The sequence below is a fragment of the Monodelphis domestica genome, chromosome 3 (assembly GCF_027887165.1).
Source record: "Monodelphis domestica isolate mMonDom1 chromosome 3, mMonDom1.pri, whole genome shotgun sequence".
Classification (NCBI taxonomy): Eukaryota; Metazoa; Chordata; class Mammalia; order Didelphimorphia; family Didelphidae; genus Monodelphis; species Monodelphis domestica.
Window position 1 is genome coordinate 197,984,572 of NC_077229.1, and position 27,985 is coordinate 198,012,556.

Below are 27,985 nucleotides of genomic sequence, written 5' to 3' on the forward strand. Positions count from 1 at the left end.
TCTACAACTATACCGTTGTAGAGAGGCCATCCTCACGGCTATGAAGGAATGTGCAGACAGTACAGATAAGTGGATGGAACTGGAAAAATTAAGCAAAAGGACGAAGAAACACCCTCCAGATTTATGGACAGAATTATCGAGTTTGGGGACAGATACTTAGATTGGGACTTAACTAAAGAGAGTAGTTTAAGACAAGTTAGGAGAATCTTTGTAAACAATTCTTGCAAAGCAATTAAAAATTATTTTAAAACACAATGCCCAAGATGGTCAGATATGGACCTTGAAGAATTGCGAAAAACAGCTATATGTGTTTTAAAGGGAAACGAAGAAAAGGAGAAAGAAAATAATGATGACATGGAGGAAATGAAGAAAAAAATGAGATGTGTAATAGATAGGATAACTAAATTAGAAAGTGGGCATGATAATGAACCAACGACAATTGTCCCTCTCCAGAAATCCAATTATCAATCCATTACTTGCCACTTCTGTGGGAAGAAGGGCCACAATATGATGGATTGTAGAACCTTTCTTAAGATGTTTGGAAGGAATACACAGTTTAATAATAGTTTTAGAAATAATAACTATAGAAATGATGATAATGGTTATAGAAACCAGAATTCTAGAAATTATAATAATGACTATGGAAATAACTATAATGAATATAGAAATAAGAACTTTAGAAACCAGAATTATAGAAATAGGAATTGGGAAATTAATGACAATGTTCCAATTAAAGAAAATTATAATGATAATGAACAACAACAATATATGAGAAATGGAGCTCGCCCAAAAAATACTCGAGGTGCTGATGATCCTCAGAGAGGTGCCCTTCAGGAGGGTGCCCAGGGAACTTCCCAGTATAATAAAGATGATTCTTCTTAGATTGTATTGATTTTGTTGATATTAATTAACCTTTTTCAGTTTTTTTTTCTCCTCTCCAAATAGTAGGAAAGATGAATAAAGAACTTAAGACTATGATTGGCAAATTATGCACTGAGACCCATTTAAAATGGCCTGAAATTCTCCCTCTGGCCCTATTTTATCTTAGAAGCAGGCCTAGAGGAGACTTACATATTTCACCATTTGAGATGCTTTTTGGACATCCGCCTATACAGGCTAAGCCTTTCTCCCCGGCTTATACATCACTAATAGGGGGAGATATTACTATTGCTTCCTATATACAGGAGTTACAGCACAAACTACGTGAACTTCATGAATCCGGAGCTGCAGTACAAGCTGGACCATTAGACTTTTCTCTGCATGACCTGAACCCAGGAGATAAAGTTTATATCAAGAATTTCAAGCGAACTGGAGCAACTCAACCTTCATGGGAAGGACCATTCCAAATATTATTAACTACTCCAACATCTATAAAGATTGGAGAAAGAGACTCTTGGATTCACTGCTCACATGTGAAGAAAGCATCTTCTGCTGAGACTGATTGACTCTATCCTATCATATGAATTGTGACTCTATCTTTTCATAAGAATTGGAGATAATAATCCATAGACAAATGGATGCTGGCTTTTTTTTTCTCAAGAATATATTGAATTACTGATTTTTTTTCTTATTTTTCTTATTTCTTTTCTTTTCTTTTTTTTCTCATTTTTTGTCCTGAAGGTACACATAATTAATACTAATATTATTTTTCCCTGCAGTAATACAAGTTAATATATATACTCTTGCTATAATATCAATATATGCCTAAAAGCTTTAAACTATGGGAACCTGCCATTTATTGATAAAATATTATAGGTCTGTGATTAATGTTTGTGTCTGATTCCAGGAAAAGGGATAAAAACAAGGAGCACAGACTAAACCTGAATAGTGCCAATAGAGCACACAAGAAATATTAAAGTGAGACTCGAGGTTGCGATGCTTAACTTATGTTTAAGTCGTAGGACTTCCTTGTATCTACACTCTTTTCGAAGTACTCAAACAAGTACAAAGCTTGACTATCATGCTGGCTCCCTATATCTCTGAAGGAAAAAAAATCAGACAAGGGAATGACATTTCCCCATCAAAATAGAATTCTAATTCTTTTCTTCTTATATTATGGCAACTTCCTGTAGTCTTGGCTACAAATGGCTAAGTGAAATATTACTGCATTCTGTCCTACATACTTGTGGGATAGAAATTACTTTAAACTGGACCTATACAAGGTCTATTTTGAATTTTTCTTATGTTTTTGATTATTTTTCTATTCTTTTGATAATTGACACATACACCCCCATAACTGAACATTGCATTCTGAGCTAAACTTGATATTTTTTTTTTAATACTTACTTCAGGGGGGATTGTTTTTTAATTTAAAATCTAAGAATTTTTGAATTTTTTTTTTGTTTGAGATTGTATTTTTGAAAAAATCCAAGAATTTTGTTTAAGATTTTACTGTTATAAAAAAATTCAAAGATTTTGATTTTGTTCGAGAAAAGATCTTCAAGAAAGAAGCTTAAAACTTTTATATCCAGAGAATGAACTGTTGCAGAAAGATGCCGAAAACCTACACTTCATCAAGAAGATCAAGAATGAACTTTGGATGTGATTGATTGGACTGAACTTTTGATTGAACATTTATTGTAACTGTACACATTTATGCCAAAAGGGACTGCCCCTAATTTGGCTTTCTGTCAATGCGCCTAGCAAACATTGGTTTTGCTTTCTTTTCTTTTCTATTTCCTCTCTCACTATTCTAATTTCTCTTAGAAAATTGAATATTGTGTATATCTTTAGTTAGAAGTGAATTTAGAACTACAAAATGATTATGTTAAATGATCAATGGGGAGACTAGTCTCCCAATGATCATCAGGGGGGATTGTAAACCTCAAAATTCCTTAGACTTATAAATGTTGGAAATTTCACCATTGGGATATTTCATACTTGGAAAATTTCTTACTGATAGTCTATTGGAATGGGAACCCCATTGGCATGGGAGGTTCCTTCTCTTCCCTTTTTCAGATTACTTTAGGACAGAAACCTTTTGCTGAACAATGGAAAGGACTTTGACCTATGCTTAAGCATAGAACAGGAATTTCTTTGAATCATGATTGATTTTAGAATTGATACAATGGAGATACTTGGAATAAATCTCCACCCTATTCAGTCCTAACAGGATTGAGTAAGGGCTGCAGCCTAGATCAAAGATTTAATCATTTGAAAATATGACCTTCAACAGACATGTGCAAAAGCCAGAAACCTCTGGGCGGTCCTGGGTTAAGCTAGAGCCTCCATTGGCACAGGGAAATTGATGAACAGTGATTGGTAGATGGGAGAACTGAGAGGAGGAACTTGGATGGTTTCCTAAAAGATAGGAGGGTCTGGAGACTTGAGGAGGGTTGAGGAGTTTGGTCGGGGTGATTGCGGTGGACTTGGAGGAGCTTGCGCTGAAGGAAGCTGAAGGTGGGGGCCTCTGAGACTGTTTCTCCATTTTGGTCACGTGAGTGATAGGGACTGATCTCTTTTCTTTGCCCCAGCTATCTAAGGGCTTGGGCCTTTTGGCCCAGCCTAAACAGAAGGGGTATTTAAGCCCTATTCCCTTCTCTCCCTTTATCTCTCTCTCTATCTCTAATTCCTTTCTTGCTCCTATTGTAATTAAACTCCAAAAAAGGCTGATGGCTGACTTGAGTTTTTCATTTAGGAATTACATAGCTGAATTCCTTGGCGACCTTAAATTAATATATATCAGTCTTTTAAAGTGATTCCCTTGTCACAGATTTAAAGATAAAGAATGATACTAAAAGTAAATTAGAAGAATATAGAATAGTTAGCCTGGCAGATCTATGGAGAAGTAAAGAATTTATGATCAAATAAGAGATTGAGAGCATTATAAGATGTAAAATGAATAATTTTGATCATACTAAATTAAAACACTTTGATATGGGGCAGCTGGGTAGCTTAGTAGGTTGGGAGTCAAGCCTAGAGACAAGAACTCCTAGGTTCAAATCTGACCTCAGACACTTCATAGCCATGTGACCCTAGGCAAGTCACTTAACCCCTATGGCCTAGTCCTTACTGCTCTTCTGCCTTGGAACCAATACACAGTATTGATTCTAAGACAGAATGTAAGATTAAAAAAAAAAAGCTTTTGTACAAACAAAATCAATGTAACCAAGATTAGAAGAGAAACAACAAACTAGGGGAAAATTTTGATAACAAAATTTTGTAATAAAGGTTAACTTCTAAAATGTATAGAGAACTAGGTCAAATGTATAAGAATATGTCATTCCTCAACTAACAAGTAGTTAAAGGATATGAACAAGCAATTTTCAGATGAAGGAATCAAAGCTATCAATAATCATATAAAACAAGTTCTAAATCACTCGGTTAGAAAAATGCAAATTAAAACAATTTTAAGGTAACACCTCATGCCTATGAGATTGGCCAATATGACAATTAAGGAAAGTGATAAATATATGGAGGGGATGTGGCAAAATTGGGACACTAATGAATTGTTGGTAGAGTTGTGAACTGATCCAACCATTCTGGAGGGCAATTTGGAACTATGCCCAAAGGGCTAAAAAAATGTGCATATACTTTGATCCTGTACTACTACTACTAGGTCTGTATATCAAAGAAATCATAAAAAATAGGGAGAAAGGGCCTACTTGTACAAAAACTATTTCTAGAAGCAGCTCTTTTCCTGGTGGCAAAGAATTAGAAACTAGAAGGATGTCTATCCATTAAGGAACAACTGAACAAATTATGGTGCATGTTGGTGATGGAATACTATTGTGCTATAAGAAACAATGAGCAGGATGACTTCAGAAAAAACTGGAAGGATCTACATGAACTGATGCAAAGTAAAAAATAAGCAGAACTGGAAGAACATTGTACATAGTAACAGCAGTATTGTACAATGACCAACTGTGAAAATGTGGCTACTCTCTGCAATACAATGATCCAGGACAATTCGGAAAGACTTATGACAAAGAATGCTATCCCCCTACAGAGGGGGAAAAAAAAACTGTTGGATTAAGAATACAGATGAAAACATTATTTTTTCACATTAGTTTATTTATGGTTTTATCTTGGGGGTTTGGTTTTATATGAATATTCTCTTACAGCAATGACCAATATAGAAATATGTTTTGCATAATAATACATATATGACCCAGATCAAATTGCTTACCATCTCTGAGAGGGGAGAGGGAAGGGAGGGAGGGAGGATGACAATTTGGATCTTATAACTTCAGAAAATATATTTTTAAACTGTTATTACATGTAATTAGAAAAATAAAATATCTTTGACAAGAAAAAAAAGTACTATGGAAGGGCAACTAGGTAGCATAGTAAATAGAGTATCAAGTCTGGAGTTAAGAGGACTTGGTTCAATAGTCTCACCCACTTCTAGCTGTGTGACCCTGGGCAAGTCACTTAACTCTGATTGCCTTAGCCCTTGTCACTCTTCTGCCTTGGAACTGATACTAAGACAGAAAGTAGGGATTTAAAAAAAAAATTTTAAATGCTATGGGCCGATAGCAAGAAACAATCATCAATAACATTTCTCTGGACACACAAGAATTTGCTCACTGCCTACTTTTCCTTCCTTTTCTTATGATTTCTGCCTTAGCAGATGAAAACAACATGGTACAATATTCTGGGAAGGAAAAAGAATGAAAGCATGAAGAACCTCACAGAATATATATTCAAAGACATATGTATGCACAAATGTATGTGTACCCAATTATATGTATACATACACACCTATATAGGGTTATATGTGCATTCATGCATGTATGCATCTCTCTATAAATGCATGAATGTGCACAAGTACACAAAACATACCCATAATCCCCTTTTTAGGGGACATTGATTGTAATAGTGTTTTCACTGGAAATCCAAACCTCAATCAAGCATCAATCAAGCATTTTTTCAACTGTAATAAAGAATTATTTCTTTCCCTAAAAACAAACCAAAATAAACCACCAGAGTTCTTTCCTTCAGTCCCGGATTTGGAGTAGCAACTTATGCTGGCACCAATTAAGACTCTAGTCCTTTCTACCTCTGGAAGACTTACTTGGCTATAAATTTTCATTTTCATCCTGGACTTATTCATTATTCCTTCCTATGGAATCATACGTGTATGTAAACACACATATATATTTGTATGTTTCTATATAACTGTGTGTGTTCTATCCATTAAATATTTACTAACAGAAGGTCACAGCATGGCATAGTAGAAAAAGATATTGGCTCTGGAGTCAGAGAAACACTGTTCAGATCCTATTTCAGATTCTTAATAGCTGTGTGACCTTGAACAAATGACTTAACCTCTCTCCATCACAGTTTCTCTTCTGCAAATTGAGATATTTGGACGTGATGACCTCTAAGATCCTTCGCAGCTCTAAGTCTGTGATGATCCCATGATCCATCCCCTACCCTTAGTCCTGTATAATAGTAACTGGCACCCAGCAGGCAGGCAAGCAATAAACATCTGTTAAGTGCTTACAGTGTGCAAAGGGGATAGAAATCCAAACAAGAAGAATCTCTGCCCTGGAGGAGCTTATGGTCTAATGAGGAAGAAAACAAACAAAAGGGTGCTAATGGTGGCAAAGTCCCTAAAGAAGCTCTGTCCAAAAGAGAAGGAAGCATGGGTCCATCCCCTAAAAGGAAACCCAGAAAGGAATTCAGCAATTAGAGAAAGGGGTGGGTATGTCTCCTTCTCAGGATATTTTATGATGGGAAAAAACTCTTCTATCTGCATTGGCTTAGTAAGTCACAAAAATCAGGCATTCAGACTTAAAGAAATTAGTTTGGGTCTTCCCTTGTTGGACCCTGCTTCCCCATGCTTCTGTTTTGTTTGAAATTCTGCACTCCTCTTTGGGTGGGTTAAAAAGGACCATTGTAAAAGGTATTATCTTATGAATTAAAGGAGTTTCATTTTGAAATCTCTCTAAGTCTTATTATTGCTATTAGTGACTAGGACACTGGTTTTTGTTTTTTTTTTCCTTTTTATGTTTGGTTTTTCCTTGTTTGCTTATTTGTTTTAGTATAGGGAATGAAGGTGCAAGAGAGGAGATGGGATAAATGGAGAAACGTCACAGAGTATATAGAAGAAAATGAAATAGATGGGAGAGGTGGAATGAATGATGAGCTTTGTCAAGAATTTTTGTTGTTATTCAGTTGTTTTTAGTTCTTTTTTTTTTTTTAAGCCCTTCCCTTCTGTCTTGGAGTCAATACTGTGTATTGGTTCCAAGGCAGAAGAGTGGTAAGGGCTAGGCAATGGGGGTGAAGTGACTTGTCCAGGGTCACACAGCTAGGAAGTGTCTGAGGCCATATTTGAACCCAGGATCTCCCATCTCTAGGCCTGACTCTCAAATCCATTGAACTACCCAGCTGCCCCCTTGTTTTTAGTTCTTGATGACTCCATTCATGATAAAGATACCAGAGTAATTTGACATTTCCTTCTCCAGTTCATTTTACAGGTGAGGAACTAAGGGAAATAGAAGTAAGTGTCTTGTCCAGGATTTCATAGTAGTAAGTGACTGATATAAAATTTGAGCTCAGGAAGATGAGTCTTCCTGAGTCTGGGCCCAATACTGAATCTACTACTACACTACTTAATTGCCCTTGTCAAGGATGAGAGAGCTTCCTTTTCTGACTGAGACAGGAAGATGGAGAAGAGGGGAGAAAGCAGAAGCTTTGGGGTGAGGAAGAGGGAAGTTGAGGAGGTTCAAATTGCTCTTCTCAGAAAAGTGGAAAATGAGCTGTTCTGAAGAGAGCTGCCCAGGTTCTAGAACTAAAAGGAAGGATGGAGAGGTTTGGAATAAGCACCTTCAAGAATTCATGAAGTCAGTTTCTCCTGATTCCTGACAGCAAGAAAACCTGGATTCTAATCTTATTTGTGATACTTAACAGCCATGTGACCTTGTTATTTAAATTAGGTTCACAGTTTCTTCCATGCTTTTGGTATCTTTCTCCCTCAGACACCTTGTATGTCAATCTTTCAAAATTGGATCTCCCCCAGCACAGACTTCCTCTATATGCACATGATATAATACAGCTACTTTTTCCATCTTTTTTCTCTTTAGAGCTATTTCTACCTCCCCTAAATGCATATCTGAGATTTTTAGGGTTCAAATGTGGTAGTTGAACTGGCCTTGATAGTGAGAATAATTTCTAATAATCAGCATTATGGATCTTTTCCATGTTTCCAGATATATGTGATCCTTCTATTTTCATCCTCAAATGCCCTTTGGATAACTTTGTTTAACTGGACCTCTAGCCAAATTTTCTTTAAACTGCTTTTACCTTGTGCTGCTTCTTTATACTTTATGGGACAATTGGGTTCATCATGACTCATCGCCTCCAGAAGATTTTCCAAATGAATTTATAGTCTAAACTAGTATTGTCTTTGGCCTCCATCTTTCTCTGCTTTAGCAAGAATGTCAAATGTTTATTAAAGGGCTTTCTAGGCATGCTTTGTTGTTTTTGTTGTAGCAATAAGTCTACAGTGTTTAAACTTTTGTACAAAGGCATTGTAATCAGTGTCTAAGCCAAGTGTGCAAAGTTAGTGATGTGGTTTAGTGAGAAAATAAGGGTGTTAGATAAAGTTTGTGCTGGAAAGTCTGCAGCCTCTGTCTGCCTGAAGACCCTGAGGGATCTCAAACCACAATGAAGTGGACTTCCAATTATTTCAAGCTGGTGCATCTGCCACAATTTCCAATGCCATCCACCAACCAGGAAGGATACTAGAGGTAATGTTGAGATCTCACCAGTCTCATTGTCTTCCAACAGCAGAGACTAAAGACCCAGCTAATCCTCCCTTGGTTTTCATAGGGCAGCCAAGGAAGAGATTTACACCAGTATAGTATGCTATAGAAGGCTCTTACACCGCTATCTGATACAGTGCAAGGTAAGATTCTGTTTTTAAAATATTTTAGTTTTGAGTACAGCTAGGTGGCTCAGTGAATTGGGAGTCTGTCCTAGAGGGGGAGGTCCTTGGTTCCAACCAAGCTTCAGATACTTTCTAGCTGTATGACCCTGGGCAAGTCACTCAACACTCATTGCCTAGCCCTTACAGCTCTTCTATTAAAAGCATTGATTTGAAGATGAAAGGTACAGGGTTGGGTTTTTTGTTTGTTTGTTTTAGTTCTAAGAATTTTATTTGCTGTTTAGTATTTATGGGTATATATATATATCATGTATTATGAAAAGAGAATATTGTCTGAAATAAATTCCTTTTAATTGAGATATTAACACTAAAAATCACAAAATCCTAGGGACAAAAAAATGTTTTGCATGTTACCAATTTTATTTTGTGAACTACATTTTGGAGGGTTATTTTATGATTGCTGTGTTAGGAAAAGTACATCTTAACCAGAATTAATGTTTTGTTACAAAGAATTGTTTGCAGAAAAATGTATTTTAAGCAATCTCTAGTGAAAGATTTCACCTTTTGGTACTTGATGGAACCTAACATCCTATTTCCCATAGGCTCAATGTAATTAGCACTGACATTATTTTTTACTTTCTTGTTGTTTTCTAGGAATATCCATCTCTCCTCCCACCCCAAGTTAAGGATCCACTATACTTTTAATGTGTGAATTCCTAGCTAGAGTGAGCTTCTGAGCTGAGTAGGTTTCTGGGGCATAGTAGAAAACATCCAGAGCACAGCCTATAGAGGAATAACTCATCAAACTTCAGTTGTCTTCTTAGCCTAGAAGATCCTTCCAGCCCTGCAACCATTTTGAGGAAGTACTCAAAACTGTGATCCTCCTTTCTTGCCCCACCCCCCATCTTGACTCTTCCAGTTTCACTACCCAAATCCATCAACACTTTTCTGCTCCTTTTAATTGTCTTCCCCATTTATATTATAAATTCCTTAAGGAGGGGGTCTCTTTCTTTCTTTGTTTCTTTCTTTCTTTCTTTCTTTCCTGTACCTAGCTTTGTATCTGGCAGCTTCACTCCCTATCATCCAGATTTTCTCTTTCATGCAACAGTAGTCTTCTTGTCCTGGAAGTTCACTTCACCCCTGGACTTTTCTCACTGAAAATACTCTCCACTTCTGAAAGCCCCTTCTCCTAATGGCCTTGTTCCTCCAAGAAACTCCATTTTGAGGAAAATATTCAGACCACTCATGTCTATTCCTCTCCAATCTTCACTTCTGAATCTCTTAACTATTGTATTGTTGTTGTTCAATTGTGTCCAATCCTATGAAACTCCCATGGACTTTTGTCAATGGAGTTTTCTTAACAGAATTAATAGATTGCTTTTCCATTTCTTTCTCCAGACCATTTTATAGATGAAGAACTAAGGCAAACAGGGTTAAGTGGCTTATCCAGGGTCACACAGAAAGTAAGCATCAAGGTCAGATTTGAACTCAGGAAGATGTCTCCCTGATTCCAAGCCCATTGTTTTATCTACTGTGCCACCTGGTTGCCTGTACTTGGCACACAGGAAATGTTTAAAAAATACTTGCTTAGACTTAAATTTGCTTAATGAAATGCTTGTTGACTTTAATGATCCCAAGCTTCCTGTAGAAACAAAGATCCACCTTCTTCATAACATTTTGTAAACCCTTACCCTCCATCTTAGAATCAATAGTAAATTTTGGTTCCAAGGCAGAAAAGCAGCAAAGGCTAGGCAATAGGAATGCCTTTCTCATGGTCCCAAACCTAGAAAGTGTCTGAGGTCAGATTTGAACTTGGGACCTCCTATCTCCAGGCCTGACTCTATCCACTACCCCATTATAACATCAACATTTTACCAATGTTTCAATGTGGCAAAAAGACAACAGCCTCCAAAGAATTTAAATGAATATTGCACAGGGTCTGTGGAGAGGTGTATGGTAGATGTAAGCAGACCACAATATATAACCAAGGAACATTTAAATACAGGTAAATAAGGAGTGTTAAAATGCAGAATGAGTTTTGGTTGGCTAGGAAAGTTTAGGACAATCAGATGGATTTGGGGAGTTTTTATAAGCAATGTTAGGGAAAAGAAGATCAAATAAGCAAGAAGACTGCAGCTCAGAGTGGGTGGGAGGCAACACAGAGAGGTAAGATTGCTGGGTTTTTATTTTGCTTCTATTTTCTCTGCCAAGGGCAATGACCTTTGGACTAACGGCTTCCCAGCATATTAGGAGACAGTAATAGAGTACTAACTGTCCTTGATGATTTAAGTAACTTGGACCAGATTCACGACATCCTCAAGTACTGAAAGAATTAGAAGAAATAATTGCTTAGTCACTATCAGGGATATTTGGAAGACAGCGGAGAAAGAAAGAAATGCCCCAGGCCCAGAGAAGGGTGAGTACCCTTATTTTCAAAAACAAAGGGAAGAAACAGAGACTGCAAAATATAGGCCAGTAAACTTGGCTTTGATTCCTGGCATATTTATGGAAGAGATTATTAAAGAGGTGGTTAGTGAATGTTCTATTTCTCTAGAAAAGGCAGTTCATGATCTCAGAGATCCAGCAGCAAGTTGGCATACCAGAGGGAGAGAGCTGGTCTTAGAGCCAGGGAGCCAGGCTCAGGTGTCATCTTTGATGCAGACTGACTGTGTGAGCAAAGATGAAGCACTAAACCTCTCTCTCAATACTCTGGGCAAGTCTCTAAGACTTTTAAGTTGCAAAGCAGACCCAAATTCATAGGGATTTTAACATATTAATGAAAAAATAAGTCAGATACTTAAGAAAAAGAATAAGAAGGGGGAAAGAGCAAATTATAGTAGACCAACCTATGTTTTTCCTTTTTATTTGACAGTTACAAAATTTTAAATCAGGAGGATCAATCAGCAAGTATTTATTAAGCTATTTCTATGTTCTAAGGTGTAAAGATTAAAATTTAGGGGAGAGTGAGGCAGGTAGAAATTAGTTTCTTTCTGCAAGGAGAGGTTATTATTATTTTATGAGGTTTATTAAAGGTTGAGAATCTAAGAATATACAAGTAAGAAAAAACACGTGCCTAGGCCAGAGGCCTAGACAAGACCTCACCTACATTATGGAAAGAGCAACGTCTGCCCCAAAACGGAAGTCCAAATGAGAGCTCAAAAGCCTTTGCAATCAGGTTAAATCCCTTCTCGATCTCGGCTCAGGTGAGATTACAAGGTGTTCTGGGGAAGTGGAGCAAAGGCTTGTGGGGATTGAAGTCATGGATTCCAATCCATTTTTACAAAGGATTGTGTTAAGTTCTAGAGATACAAAGAAAAACCCAAGTCATCCCTGCCCTTGAGGAGCTCACATTCTAATGAAATGAAATCATAAGTATAATATTCTATTTCTATACATCCTAGTTTAGGAAGGAAAAAGCATTTATTAAGTGCCTACTATATCCTTAGGAAATAGTAATAGCTTATGCCTGCTGAATGATTGATCCTCCTGATTTAAAGTTTGGTAACTTTGTCAAAGAAAAAGGTGGGGAAGGGAGAAAAGTAAGTCTGGCATGAATTGTTCTTTTTCCCTTTTTATTCTTTTTCCTAAGGATCTGACTTATTTTTTCATCGTACTAAGTGCTTTGCAAATATTATCTAAGTAACTTCATTATTACAATCAGGGGAGAGTCAAATCCAATCTTTACAGATATTAACCCTGAAAAAGATAAGAATGGGATGGAAGCAGGTTGGACATGATAGTGGGAAATGTCTTCAAGTATCCAAAGGACTGTCAGATTGGATTTGTTTTGCTTGTCCTCAGAAAGTAGAATGAGTTCAATGAGTAGAAATTGCAAAGGAACAGATTTTAGGTTTGATGGAAGGAAAAACTTCCTAACAATTAAAGCTGTCTAAAAATAGAATGAACTTCCTTGGGAGATCCAATTCTTGAAGCAAAGAGTGGTTGATCACTTATGATGTAGCAATAATTCCTAAGGGGACATGAGTTGTTCCAAATCCCTTCTAACTCTAAAATTCCTCAATTCTCTTGATTTTATGTGGGTACCAATGGTGCACATGAGTTGTCCATCCATTATCCCTTATTCTTGACATATGCCTAACTCATCTACTTCTTCAGTCATCTTTCCAATGACATCCTTTACAATATTTCTCTTGTACTTCATGTAAATGTGAGATCATTATTTTTTCCTTTAGTATTCTTACTCATCATTGTCAAATAATTAACTCTTCATTACAATCTGTACACTATGCCATGGAAAATTTGTCCTAGGTGGTTAAGGTCACTTGATGGTCAGGTCCATTTTCTCTGGAGGATCACCTAACACTGAATTAATCCATTAGCATCAGGGATGGATTAACAACCCTAATAAAAGTTTCTTAACTTCTCACCCTGAATTTGCCCTTAGGACTTCATAGATTAGCAATTATTAACCAGGGGCCCATTTTGTAGAGTTTCACTTTCAACTCTCTCTCTCTCTTTTCATCTTCAAACCCCATTCGGTACAAACACATTTATTTCTGGCCATCCATCCAGTGTTACACCCTCGGGAATATTTTCAGCCTTAAACAGATGAGACCAAAGTCATGCAACAAAGAACCAGACCAGCAAACTAGGATTAGCATACTTAAACCAATCAGATGGGAATATGCAAATGAGCTGGCTGTGACATCAAGAGACTTTGTCACCATTCTAGGATGCAACATGATAATATGTGCTCCTTGTGCAGTATTCCCCTGGTGTCCACTTGGCTTGGTTTCAAAGAATGTGAACTCTGCTGAAATGAAACCAGGACCCAATGTGCCAGTGCTTGGGATTCCTCTCCTGCCACATTCCATCTGCCAAGGGTAAGGAGAGCTATGCAAAGGACACTTACCATGTTTAGGATATTCCCCAGCCTGAGTGAGCCTTTTTCCTGGCAAAATGCCTAATATGACAGCGCCACAGCTGAGAGTCTGTCTGAAAGCAGCCTCGAGGGGAAAGCATATGTAGCAGTTCTCTTGGCCAGAAGCCACCCAGCTCCTAGTTTGTCATTATCCACATCCACTAAGAAATGGACCATCTTGTAAACTTAATAAGGCTCTCACTTTAACTTCCTTATTCCCTGAGATGATCCCTGTTTTTACCCATGATGTTATTTATTCCCCATTTCCTGAACTGACTTCCTTCCTTGTTCTTCTTTTGAACCAGATTCATCAAGGTAACCAACTGTTTCTAAGAAACATTAGTTAGAGGGGAATCAGAATCCAATTAAAGATGAGCCAGACAGTGAGAGATTTGGTCTTTTCTATCCAGCTTGATAGAAAAGGCTTTTCTCACAAACCCTGGCCACACTGTTCTCCTGTCCATCCATTCATTCACTAGGGAACCATCTGTTGCCTTTTCAATCTCCCTGTGCCTCAAGATGATCCTGTGATATGGCCAAATACATTTAAGAGCAGATTGCCCCCCATTGGTATATCCCTCTTCCTTTCACAATGATGTGAGCATTTTAATGCCATGAGTTTCACAGAGTAAGCCTTTTCTTCTGCTGGTGAAATCGTAGCTCCACTCCCACAAGATTAGAGTAAGAAACAGAGTCAAGAGGAAACACTGAGCATGTCTACAACGATTTAACTTGCTTGTTTATCCAAACTAAAATTAACTTTCTCCTGGGGGGAAAAAAGGCAAGTAAGGGGAGTTGTAACCTGGAATCATTAAAAGTAACTGGCATTTATTTGCCAAAGAAATATATAGGCATATATTCATTTACATAAGCACACATACAACACTATAGATAGATCGATGATAGATAGATGTATGGATGAATGGATGGATGATGGATAGATGGATAGACGGATGGATGGATAGATGGATGGATGATGAATGGATGGATAGATGGATGGATGGATGGATGGATAGATGGATGGATGATGAATGGATGGATAGATGGATAGATGGATGATGGATGGATGGATGGATAGATGGATGGATGGATGGATGGATAGATGGATGGATGGATAGATGGATGGATATGGTTAGATACATATAAATATACATAGATAGAAAGATAGATACCTAGATACAGAAGCAATTATACAGATACATATATCTATATAGACCTATGTTTATACCACATAAATATACATGTGTATAATATATATACATAGCACTATAGATATATGTACTTAGATAGATATAGGTACAATAATATAGATAAAAGTGTCTATGTGTCTATATATCAGTGTGTTTATATCATGTTCCTATACATGTGTGTGAATAGACACAAAACTAGCTAGATAGGATGATACCCAAACTAGACCAAACAGAGAGACCCTTAAAGTTCTCCTGAGAAGAACAATGTAAATTTCTAGCAACACTTAAGAGTCAGAACCTTCTTGTTATATAATTAAAATCCTTCCTATTTTTTAACTTTTTGCTTTAGGTAAACCAAACTAATTGTGATTACTTCATTAAAATAAGGACATAAAATCTATAAAAGAAATTTAGAATCCTCATCAAATGTAAGCAAAAAAAGAAATTACATTGATTTTCCAATCATGTTAAAGATGTGTGCCTGGAAAATGGCCCAAAATCTGACTTTTTGAACTGACTTATTTTTTAAGTATGGCTATTTAATATTTTGGCTTGTTCTTCCCAGTATTCTGATGAAATCAATTCAGACTTCTTTCACTGAATTGGAAGCAGCTTGACAGAGTAAAGAATGCTGGATTTGGAATTGGAGGACCTGTGTTTGAATCTTGCCTCTGATATTTACTAGCCACTTGACTTTCAGGTAAGTCACTTCTCTCCTTTAGACCTCACATTGTTCATCAATAAAATGAACGGGAAGGAAGAAATGACACATAAGACCTTTTTTTTCAGATTTCAGTCTATTTTCCGTCCCATGCTTCCAAAGTCTTAGAAATATTTCCTTTAATGGAACTAAGCCAAAGTTAAGAATACCCATCTCAGGATCAGGTAAAGAAACACATGGAAGAATCACAGAATTTGTGAGACTTGGAAAGGGTCCTCAATTGCCATCTAATCCAGCTCATATAGCCCCACTTAATACACTTGATCTCAATTTAGAGCTTACCTGAACAATCACATCAGCGTTGATGAAGATGTGGCACATGTGCAGAGCCAGCACTGGGGAGCTGCTCAGTCTCCCTCTTCCCAGAGCCTGAGGACACTTTTTGCATTGCCCATCCCTCTGTCCAGCTGCCCAAAGCCAGCACTTTCTCCCTTCACTCTCCCGGATAATTCTAGGGGCTCACATACAGCTTGAATTTGCCCTTTGGGCACTCGAACTCAGAAAAGGTTCACCAAGGAGGCTCAATTCTTCCAGGATGAGGGAGGGCTCACCTATCCCTTGCAGGACTTTCTAGAGAGAGTTTCAAGCCACACATTGAGAAGGATAGAAGAGAAAAGAGAGAAGAGTAGCAGTTGTTTCTTCTTTTAAATATATAATACTGAGGAACTCTTCCTGCTCAGTAGCCAATAAAATTTCTTCAGCACTGAGCCAATACCAGGACCCCAGAAGTGGCCTACATCCCTGTAATTCAGCTACATAGGATGGCCCACACATCATCATCATCACATCATCATATCTGACATTTATGTAGCACTTGATCTCATTTGACTCCCATGAAGTAGGTATTGCAGAGCTATGATACTGGCAACTAGTTGGTACAGTGGATAGAATACTTGGCAGGGAGTCAGGAATACCTGGGTTCAAATTGGGATTTACTAGCTGTGTGATCCTGGGAAAGTCTTCTAAACTCTGTCTTCTGAGTTTTAGAGTTTAAGTGACTTTCCCAAGATCACACAGCTAGTAAGACCCAATCTGAAATCACTTAAACTCTTTCTCCTTAGTTTCCTAACCTATAAAATGGTAATAATAATATACCAATCTCCCAAAGATTTTGTGAGGATAAAATAAAATATTAGTAAAGAATTGTATACACTTTAAATCACTATGTAAATGCCAGCTATTGTTATTATTATCAGAGGCAAAATTCAAATCTAGATCTTCTAGATCCCTGCTTTAAGACTTTTTGTACCATATCATCCTTCCTTTCCAACACAAATAAGCATCCTAGGATGCCTTTTCTTTCTCCAAACAGTCTGAAAGCTGAGGCAAAAACAAACAAAAAGTAAATAAAAATAAATAAATAGAAGCTAAAGCAAAACTACCATGGCAGGATTTTGAGCACAATCTAAAATCCAGGGAGAATTCCTAAAGGAAAAGCCAAAAATAAATGCGTAAAATTGTCCCCTAAATTGCTCTAAAATACCACTTTTTTTTTTGCTGAGCAGATAAATGTTGCTTAAATATGGTTATTTTAATAACTGTTTATTCACAAGGAATTTCTCACCCAACAGGTCATCCATTGCCTTGTGGTCTGATAAATCTGATTTTGTTTTCTTTATTTCTCCATAGATTCTTATCTGTTGCTACAGATTTTCTCAATATTAAATTGCTTTCTCTTCCCAATCTTCCCTGAACAGTAGGAGGCTATCTATCTACCATTCAGTCCTGTGAAGACATGGCCATGACTCTCCAAGTCTTTGCAGTTTAGACAATGAATTCAAATCAGTTGCACGCTGTTCTCTGTGTTATTTCTGTGCCTCCAGAAGATTAAATTTCTTTTAAATATTTCCAATTTTTGAATCACTGGCTTTCTTCAAGAATACAGGCCATTGGGAATCAACAAATAGCAACAGAGACTGTGAAACCAAAGATTAAGGTATGTCTCAGAGGAGAATGAGCTTGACAGGATTGAAGACATTTAGAGATTTTAAAACTATAATTGCTTATTAAAATAAATTGGGATATTGGGGGGCAGGGCCTATATGTTATCCTGTAGGACTGTGCCTAAGACAGAAAAAGCCCTCTGAACAGTTTAATATAATAAAAACTATAATACCAATAAACTTTTCAGATGTTTTTATTGTAAAATCAGATAAGAGGCAAGATGGTGGAGTAGCTGAAAAGAAGGTAAAGACCTGAGTTCTAGTCCTGATTTGATTGTGTGACTTGGGGCAAATCCACTTAATCTCACTTACTGTCTTCCATCTTCTAGGGCCAAGGGGGTCAAACCCTCAAATAACTTTACTCCAGTAAAGCCAATCCAGATAAAAGTGAAATTGGGAAACACTTAACAAAATAAATTAAAATATGATAAAACATAGACAACATCACAGATCCTTATGTATGAATTTGTGAACCTCTGTTTCTATCTGAGTCTCCATCTGTTCACCTCTAGGCAATTCTCTAAGACTAAAAGTTGCAGAAAAGATTCTGATTTCCATTAGTAGAGGGAGTTTCCACACCTAGATGTTCCCTATATTCATGAAATCACAAGTTCAGTTCCTATCCCATCCTATAAAATCAGATATATTTATAAAAACACCACCAAAGTGCTTATGAAACAAAAGGGCCTCAGGCAACTGGGACTTTAATTATGCCTTAATTTGGAGAAGACGTGATAGAAGAGTTCCTCCACAAAGCTTTTCTTGGTGTTTTGGTCCAGAAATGGATAAGTGGTCTGAACTTCCAGGCAATTTTTAAAACTCTTACCTTCTGTCTTAGAATTGATACTAATATCAGTCCCAAGGCAGAAGAGCAGTAAGGGCTAGGCAATTGGAGTTAAGTGACCTGCCAGGGTCACATAGCAAGGAAGTGTCTGGGGCCATATTTGAACCTAAGTCTTCTGGACTCCAGTCCTGGCTATCTATCCCCTGAGTCATCTAGCTATCCTCAAGGCAGTTCTTATATTCTTGATAGAACCAAACTGAACATGCTTAGGAAAAAAAAAAAACCCTTGCAAACAATTGAAATAAAACTATTTCATTTCTTTACCTCCAAATTCAGGAAACCCAACTTATTCTGGAACTCACTTCCCTGTCCTTATATACATGGGGTATCTCAACTGTTTTCAGGTTACAGGCTATTCTGGTGAAGTTTTTAAAGACTTTCATGAACAACAGTTGTGATTCCCTTTGCTAGCCTACCTGTTCCACATCCAAAACATATCTTGAAGCAACAGTAGATGTCACAGGATCTTTGTTTCCAGTCCTTTAATTTTCTGGATAAGGAAACCAAGTCACACAGGGGTTAAAGGAATTATCCAAGGTCACACAACTAGTTAGCATCTGAGGTAGAAATTTGAATCCAGATCTACCTACTCTTAACTCCCTAACCATTTTGCATACTGACTCAAAAACAATAAACTCTTTTTTCTTCTTTTGGTGTTGTTCCTTGTCTTATTTTGAGTGAGAACCTAATATAGGTGACCCTTGGTTTAACAAAATTCCAAGCACATCTAATTCCTATTCAATAAACCCTTATCTCCCATTTCTTCATTTCCTGATTTCAATTACAAAGTTAGGCATATTATGCTATTATTTTTTAAGTTGTCCCTTGGTTGTAATAAATCACACTTAACATGCAACAAATCAGATGATAAAAATTAATTAAGCACCTACTATGTGCCAGGCACTACCTTAGAAGGCAGCCAATTTCATTTGGGATATATTTTAAAACTTATATTTAATGGAAAATTTAGACTCTACTTGTATTGACACTACTCAAAATATTATCAAGGTGACTAGGAGATCCAGTGGATTAAGGGTGCCAGGCCTGGAGGCAGAGAGTTGTTCAGTCATTTGAGTGAGGGCCAACTCTTCATGACACCTTTTAGGGTTTCCTTGGAAATGATACTGGAGTGGTTTGCCATTTCCTCCTCCGGCTTATTTTGTGGATGAGGAAACTGAGGCAAACAGGGTTAAGTGGCTTACCCAGGGTCAACCAGCTAGTAAGAATTCAAGGCTGCATATGAACTCAAGAAGCTGAGGCATTGAAGAACTCAAGAAGCTGAGGCTTGGCATTCCATCCACTGCACTACCTACCTGACAAAAAAAGACCATTCAAATCCAACCTCAGACACTCACTAGCTGTATGATCCTGGGCAAGGCACTTAACCTTTGTTTGCCTCCATTTCTTCATCTGTAAAATGGGGATAAAAATAGCACCCACCTCCCAGAGTTGTCTAAGGATATGAGATAATAATTACAGAGCATTTATCCCAGTGCCTGGCACGTAGAAAGCTTTGTTGTTGTTGTTTTTTATTATTGTTAGCAGCAGCATCAATATTCAAAATATTCACAGTGACATTACTGTGCTATTCAGTCACAATATAATAAACATTTTGCTAACATGGTCCCCATGCTACATTATTCATAGGATCACATCTTAGAAAAGGACCTTAAAGGTTGTGGATGTTCCAACATGGTGCTCCCATCTTACAGATAAGGAAACATGAAGAGAAGTTAAATGACCTACCCAAGGTTGTAGAAGTAGCCAATATTAAAAGTCAGCATTCAAATCCAGGTCCTCTGAATCCAAATCCAGTGTACTTTCCATTGCACCAGGCTATAACAGAGTCCCTTTTCCTAAAGGATTAGCAATATCATTATTTTGTACCCTGGAAATTGACTTTGTCTCCCCAAATCCCCTGATTTGGCATCTCCCACCAGCTCTCTCAATGCACACTATTCCCTGCAGGCTTGCTGGGACCCACTCCTGATCAGCACTCAAAGCTTCTACAAATCCCCTCCATTCGCCATCCGTCATCCCATGGAGGTCTCAAAGTAGCCCATACATGTTATAGTATAAACAGGTGACTGGTTTTGTCACCCACATGACCCAACTGGCTTTGACCTTTACATACAAATCCAGTTTGCTTACAGTTCATTGCTGATATTTTTTTAGTTTTGTGGTTTTGCCATCATTTAAACATAATGGCAAATTTTTTTAATATGTTACAAAAACTTTGGCCAGGAAGGTTGCGAACAGTATAAAGCCAAAAATTGAGATGTCTAATTGTGGCTTGACAATGAAGCCTCACTCCAGGTATTTGCTGGTGGCTTCGCTACCTGGGAATACCCAGCAATGATTTGCCAATTAGTAGCTTGTTCTTATGGCAGACATTTCTTTCCCAATTCAATGGTTTCTTTTGACTGAGTTAGTATCCTCAGAGGGGCTTTGGAACCAGGAATCTGGAACCTGGTAATTACTTGCTGATATTTGCCGTATCTTTGCCAGCTGCTTGTGTCCAGGCACATTTAATGGGAGGGAGTCAAGCTAAGCAGTCCTGCTGGCAACAGCAGAGCACAGAATGGCAAACACTAGAGGAAATCTTTAGCTATACACACACACACACACACACACACACACATACATGCCCACATATGTAAAAACACATATTTATACATATACATGTATCAATATATATGTCATGCCCATAATATATATGGGATTTCATCAATTTCATTAAGTTCAGAATGTTGTTAAACAAGAAATACCTTCTTCAAATTTTATATTTAAAGACAATCATTGAGATTAACAATAGATGGTTGGTAATATCTTGATTCTCTCTATTGATCACTTCCTGACTATCTACAAATCACTCATCCTTTAAAAAAAAAAAAAAGACCCTCACTTGATCCATCTATCTCCCCTAGCTATTGTCCCATATCTTTTCTCCCTTTTATAACTAAACTTGAGAAGGATGACTCTATTTCCTCTCCTCTCACTCTCTTTGCAATCTGGTTTCTGACCTTATCATTTAACTGACACTGATTTCTCTCTCTCTCTCTCTCTCTCTCTCTCTCTCTCTCTCTCTCTCTCTCTCAAACCTTTAAACTTTCATCTTAGAATGTCCAACGCAAAAGAACAGTAAGGGCGAGGCAATGGAGATTCATTGACTTGCCAGGGTCATACAACTAAGAAATGCCTGAGTTTGGATTTGAACCCAAGACCTCAAGTGTAAGGATAATTTTAGGGTTGTGCCCTAATCTAAGTTAATTTGGTGGCCAGAGAAAATCCCAAATAAAATACCCAAGTCAGTTTGGAAATTCATGGTGATTTTAAATAACATAGAGGGAAGAAATTAAGGAGAAGAGAGAGAAAGAGGGTATAGGATTTCTCCCAGCTGGCCTGTGCCAGAGGGAGTTCAAAGACCTCCCCACAAGGTCTTTGAAGAAGATTAAAGGCTTTTCTAAGAGGATAGTGTGTTTACAATACTCCAATAGGTGGAATAATATAAAGTTCACACAAGTCTCTAGAACTGGATCTCAATCCCCTGAACTACCTAACTATCCCCACATTGATCTCTTACTTGCCCAATCCTGCCTTTTCTCAATCCTCATCTTTCTTGACCTCCCTTCAGCCTTTAACACTACCACTCTCATATCCTTGATATTCTCTTCCCCTAAGTTTTTGGTCTACCCTGGTTCTCTTCCTACCTGTCTGACCTCTTCTCATTCTCCTTTGCTAGATCTCCATCCAGGTCATGCCTGGATAAATTGTAAACATTCTAAATTTGACTTGTCTAATATCTAACTCATTTTCTTAGTGTAATTTGAACTCATCTTTTCCCAAAAATTCTCCCCTCTTCCTAGCTTCTCTCTTACTATAGAATGTACCATCATTCTGCCAGTTATGTAGGCTTATAACCTCACCATCATCCTTGACTCCTCCAACTCTCACTCCCTATTTCCATCTGTTGTCAAGTCTAATTGATTTTACCTTTGTAACATGTCTTACAAACACTTACCTTTTCTCTTCTGACACTGCCACCACTCTTGGTACAGGCCCTTATCACATCATACCTAGACTACTGCAACAATTTGCCAGATGGCCTCCCTGCTATAAACCTCTACCCACTCCAGTCCATTCTCCCCTCAGCTGTCAAAGTAGACTTTCTAAAATACTAGTCTAACCATTTCACCCACCCCCCATTCAATAAATGCCAGTGTTCCCCATTGCCTCTAGGATCTAATATAAAATCCTTTGTTTGGCTTACAAAGCCCTCCATAATCCAACACCTTCCAAGCTTTCTAGTATTCTTACCCCTGATGCCATCTTGTTCCACATACTCTATGATCTAATGACAATGGCCTCCTGGTTGTCCCTTGCTGAGGACACTCTACTGCCTGACTGGGCATTTTTTCTGCTCTTTTCTATGTCTGGAACTCTTTCCTCATCTCTGCCTCCCAGTTTCCTTGGTAGCTTTGGGTATCTACTTAAATCCCCCTTCTGCAAAAAGCCTTTCCCAATTCTACTTTAATCCTAGTGCCTTCTCTCTCTTTATCATCTCCAATTTGTCAATGATCTCCTATTTAACAAGATGGTTTGTACATGGTTATTTGCATGTTCTTTCTCCCATTAGTCTGGTCCTTGAGAGCAAGGACTATCTTTTGCCTTTCTTTGTATCCTCAGGGCTTAGCACAGTGCCTGGTACATAGTAGATACTTATTGACTTACTGGTAGTAATGCAAAGTAGTTGACTCATCATATTTCATAACTTAACTGTAGGATTTACGTGAATGATATCTGAATCATAGATCTACCCACAGCCTATTTCCATCATAGGTAGCATATAATAACCCTATTCCCAGAATGCCATTCTTGATTCAGAAAGTGCACAATAAAAGAATATATGTATATACGACTATCAATCAATCAATCAACAAGCATTTATTAAACTTTACTGTGTGCCAGGCAAACTAGAAAAGCTGGGGATACACAGACAAAGACAACAGTCCCTGCCTTCAAAGGAGTTTACATTCTAGTAGAGAAGACAACATATATGCTCTAATAGAGGGGTAAAATGAGAAATTTATGATAAGGGGAGAAAGGTGATAAAGGGAATGGAGTCTTCCCCCTCTTACAATGCCACCCCATCCCCTCCTTATCACATGCTTGATTGCCATTCTTGGGGATGGCATAAAAGCTTAGGAAAATTTCTTCTTCTGGTTGTACATAATTTAAAGACTTTCCATGGGAAAACGATGAAGATCTCCCTAACTGGCTACTGACCCCAAATTCAGCAGATAAACAAAATAAGTGACTGAGCTCTCTGTCACTCTCTCTTGCCTTCCTGCTATGAGGGCAGTTGCCCTGACTCTCCCCTCCTACTTTTTATGTTTGTTCTTTTTTTTCATCTTGGTCGAGCTCATCTCCCACGGGACATATGTTTAAGAGAGGCAACAACCTTATAAGTTTAAAAAGTTTGTGGATTTTTGATGGTGGTGGTAGCAACCAAAGGCATTCTAGGAGATGATAGCAATGGGGAGTATATACATTGGGAACAGAGAGACTTACAAAGGAAGGATGGAATCAGAAAATCAGCCTCCTAAGAAAGGAAGCAGCTTTAAGAAGCATGAAATAGTATGTGGAGAAAAAGGTTGTCCTCACTACCTGAAAGAATATCAAGCTTAATTCTTTAACTGGACGGGGCCTATGTTGAGATGGAATGTACAATAGTTAATTAGCAGTCTTTCAAATTATTTTATGTCTTAGTGAGTTTACCAGACTCCCATAGAAATAAATTAAGCTCCTGGATCCTTTTTAAATTGTTCTATTTAATGCATGTTGTTATTTTTCTCGACTTAGTGTTTGCTTTCTCTGTAGGGATAAATTACCTGTTCCATACTGGAATCTTATTATGCATTAGGTATCCTTTCTATTTTCCCCTTTGGGGAAACCCAGACATGAGCCATAACTCAAACCATAATTAACCTTGGGATATTAAGGAGAAGGAGGAGTTGTTAGTCAAACAGGGTGAGAATGGAACCTAATCCCCCTAATTAGAAGCCAGGCTTCTCCAGATCTAAACCCACAAAAACCTCAGTGGTTACAGAATGGATACAGGATCAGGCGGTCTGAACCAACTTATCTGAGCCAATAAGAGTCTCTGTGGTAGATAGCAATAGCATTAGCAATATGAAAGACAAATACAAATTTAATTCAAGGTAATCTTGGAGGAAAAAGTACTCACAACTTTGGAAAATGTTAGAAAGCTCTTCATTTTTTTCCCATAGAAAGTCTTTAAATTATGTACAACCAGAAGAAGGATCTTCCTAAGCTTTTATGGCATCTCCAAGAATGGCAACCAGGCATGAAAGGCCTCAGGCAGAAAGTGGGACTACTCACAAAGAAACAACACAAACTAAATTAAATAAGGATGATAAAATCAAATGGAGATATTCTAAAATAATAATAGAATAAAATAAATAAAAACAAAATTGATAGCATAATAGAATACTGACCAAGGTGATTATCATACCACATAATTCATTAGATCATAGATTTAGATTTGGAAGGATCCTTAGCACACTCTCATTTTATAGATGAGGAAACAGAAGCTTAGGAAAGTCAAATGATCTCCCCAAGATCACAGAGTCACTAAATGTCAAATCCAAGATTCAAACTCAGGTCCTCTGACTCCAAATTCAGGATGTGGCCCACTATACCAAGTTATAACAGAGTGAACAATTACTGAAGCCTTGGCAATACTACACTTCCTATGCCACTAGCCCAGGAAAATCAATAATTCTTACATGACATCAGCATACTTAATGTTTCCTACTCAAAGGCATAGATATTTTATATCTAACCATGTTTGCACATTTAGCTAAACCCTTGCTGGCAAAGGCTTTCTTTCCACCAGTGTCAATGAAAACTCTCACTTTCTCATCATCATCATAAACTAAACAGATTTAGAATCAGAGAGTCTGGGTTCAAATCCTGTCTCTGCCACTTGTATTTTCCTGAACAGGTCACTAACATCTCTGCATTTCACTTTCTCCTTCTGTGAATTAAGGAGACTTTCTAAGATCCCTTCCAACTTGAATGCCCCCAATTCTTGGAGATCCTCTGATCTTGTTTAGTTCTTGTCTAAGTCTTGTTATCAAACTTCCTTAAGGTCTTCTCACACCTCTGCAGCCATCTTCTGATTTCTTTTATATTTCAGGGTAATAATGCAGCATTTTCTCTGTTCCTATCTTAGGCCTATATACCCTTGCTATATACCAGAATCACATCCTTTTCTGGAAATAGTCATCCTCTAAAATGTACTTTATTTCTCCCCTAAAAGTCACTAACAGGAACATGCTACAGACTTATTTATTCATCTGTCCATTGTCTTTGATATCAACTACAAGTCATTTCTTCTGGGATTTGGTTGGTGTCCAAGCAAATGCTGAAATGATAGCAGGGGGGCAGCAGGGGGGCTCAGTGGATTGAGAGCCAGGCCTAGAGAGGGGAGGTCCTAGGTTCAAATCTGGCCTCAGATACTTCCTAGCTGTGTGATCCTGGACAAGTCACTTAACCCCCATTGCCTAGCCCTTACCACTCTTCTGCCTTGGAATCAATACACAGTATCCAGTATCCATCATCTAAGATGGAAAGGAAGGGTTAAAAAAAAAATCTGGCCTCAGACACTTCCTAGCTCTGTGACCCTGGGCAAGTCACTTAACCCTCATTGCCTAGCCCTTACCACTGTTCTGCCTTGGAACCAATATCTAGTATTGATTCTAAGACAGAAGTCAAGGGTCTTTTAAAAAAAAAAAAAGACCACTTAGAAGTCTCTAATTATCTGGGATGAAGACAGTTCCTAATGATCACATTATTGAGAATTCATGATCTACTTTGTTTTGTTGGTGTTAAAGTAAGACAAATAATATTCTGCCTAGCTTATTGATATCATTCATCTTCTTTAAAAAAAATCTTCAGTAGCTCCCTATTCCTCCACAAACTTAGAATTAAAGAATCACAGAATCTCAGAATGGGAAAGAATCTTTGAAACCACCTAAAACCAATCCATACTTGAAGAAGAATTCCTTCTATAATATAACTGACATGTAAACAGGTTCCGAGTTCACTCTCTCAACCCCAACCAAACTGGCAGGTTGGATGGCTATTAAAGCTGGCTCCTGCTCCCCTAGAGTTAACCCTGAGGAATTGAGGCGGTCCTTGAGCCCCATCAGTACACCACTCCTCTGTCACTTATCAGTTGACGTCTGTGAGCCACACTGACAACCAACATTTAGAAATTGGTATTTCCTGAAGTCATATAATAGGAAGAGCTGTTATAAACATAACCCCAAACTGGAAGCACAAGGGGAAAGTAGACCCAAATTTTGAATGCAAATGTATCAAAGGGTTTAACGTGTAGCTCCTAGTTGCTGGAAGTTCTTTTCTCTCCTTATAGGGTTTTCATTACGTTCCCCCTTAAGCATGGTATAGAGTTCTGTTGTCTTCTAATGGAATCCTGAAACTGTCTTTCTTCAGAGTATTTAATTCAGGGTCAGCAAACTTGTTTTGGCCCACGGTCAACTATGGCCTGCCACCTGTTCTTGTATAGCCCACAAGCTAAAAGTGGTTTTTACATTTGTAATTTGCTACTTCCTAGACTAGTTTATCCTCACCTCCCAGCGCAGATGTTGCCTTCAGCCACAGCTGTGTCCAGGATAGTAGTAGGACACCCATGGGAAGTCCCAAATCTCCCAACCCTTTGAAGTTCATAAGATCATCCTCAGGTTGGGGGTACAGAGCAGGAAACAAAAGCTCTCTCTCCTTCTTTCTCCCCAAGGGACTGCATCTCAAAGGCGAAGCTGGAATTCCTTTCTATGCTTGCTGGCTGTTAGAAATATCCAATTCCAAGCTAGCTTTTTGTTTTTATACAAGTCCCCCATGGAATGACTGAATCTCCCTAGCCAATCCCAATATACTTGCTGAGTAGAATCATTTCATTCCATTCAATAGTTTTTGCTACTTCCAAATTGATTAAGGACTTGTTTGATGCCTTCGATTGAGTGAGCAGTTCTATGGAGGTGTCCTCAATTGATAAAGGTATCAGAGCCAGAGCATTTCATCAGGTTTTTCAAAGAGGAATGGAATAATTGATTGATTGATTCAAATGACACTCCCCACCCTTATAGACAAATGGTCATCCAGTCTCTCTATAAAGATTTCTAGTAAAAGGGGATCCACTATCTCTTGAGGCATACTATTTCACTTTTGAAATAGCTCTAATTATTAGGACATTTTGCTTATTTCTTTGAAACTCCTACCCATTGTTCTTGGTTCTCTCTTCTGAGGCCAAGCTGAACAAGACTCATCCTTCTTCTAAGGGGCAGTCCTTCAAACATTTAAAGTCAACTATCATGTGGTTCTTTCCTCTCTCCCCTAGGTCTTCTCTTCTCAGGACAAGTAAGCAAACTCCTTTTCTTTCATCAATTTCTGCTCTGAATCAATTCCTGGGGGTCTTTCCAATTCACATAGAAATCCTCCAGTTCATCATTTCTTTCAGCTCTGTAAGG

The 27,985-nt window shown here is 37.9% G+C and overlaps 1 long non-coding RNA gene across 1 annotated transcript in view; it reads right to left on the reverse strand.

Moving 5' to 3' along the window:
* LOC103105363 (uncharacterized) overlaps positions 1-27,985 on the reverse strand; it is a 129,882-nt gene that overhangs the window by 98,186 nt on the left and 3,711 nt on the right. Inside the window, exon 2 of the long non-coding RNA XR_008917600.1 lies at positions 20,160-27,977. This is a non-coding gene — a long non-coding RNA (uncharacterized LOC103105363). The remainder of the gene's footprint in view (positions 1-20,159; positions 27,978-27,985) is intronic.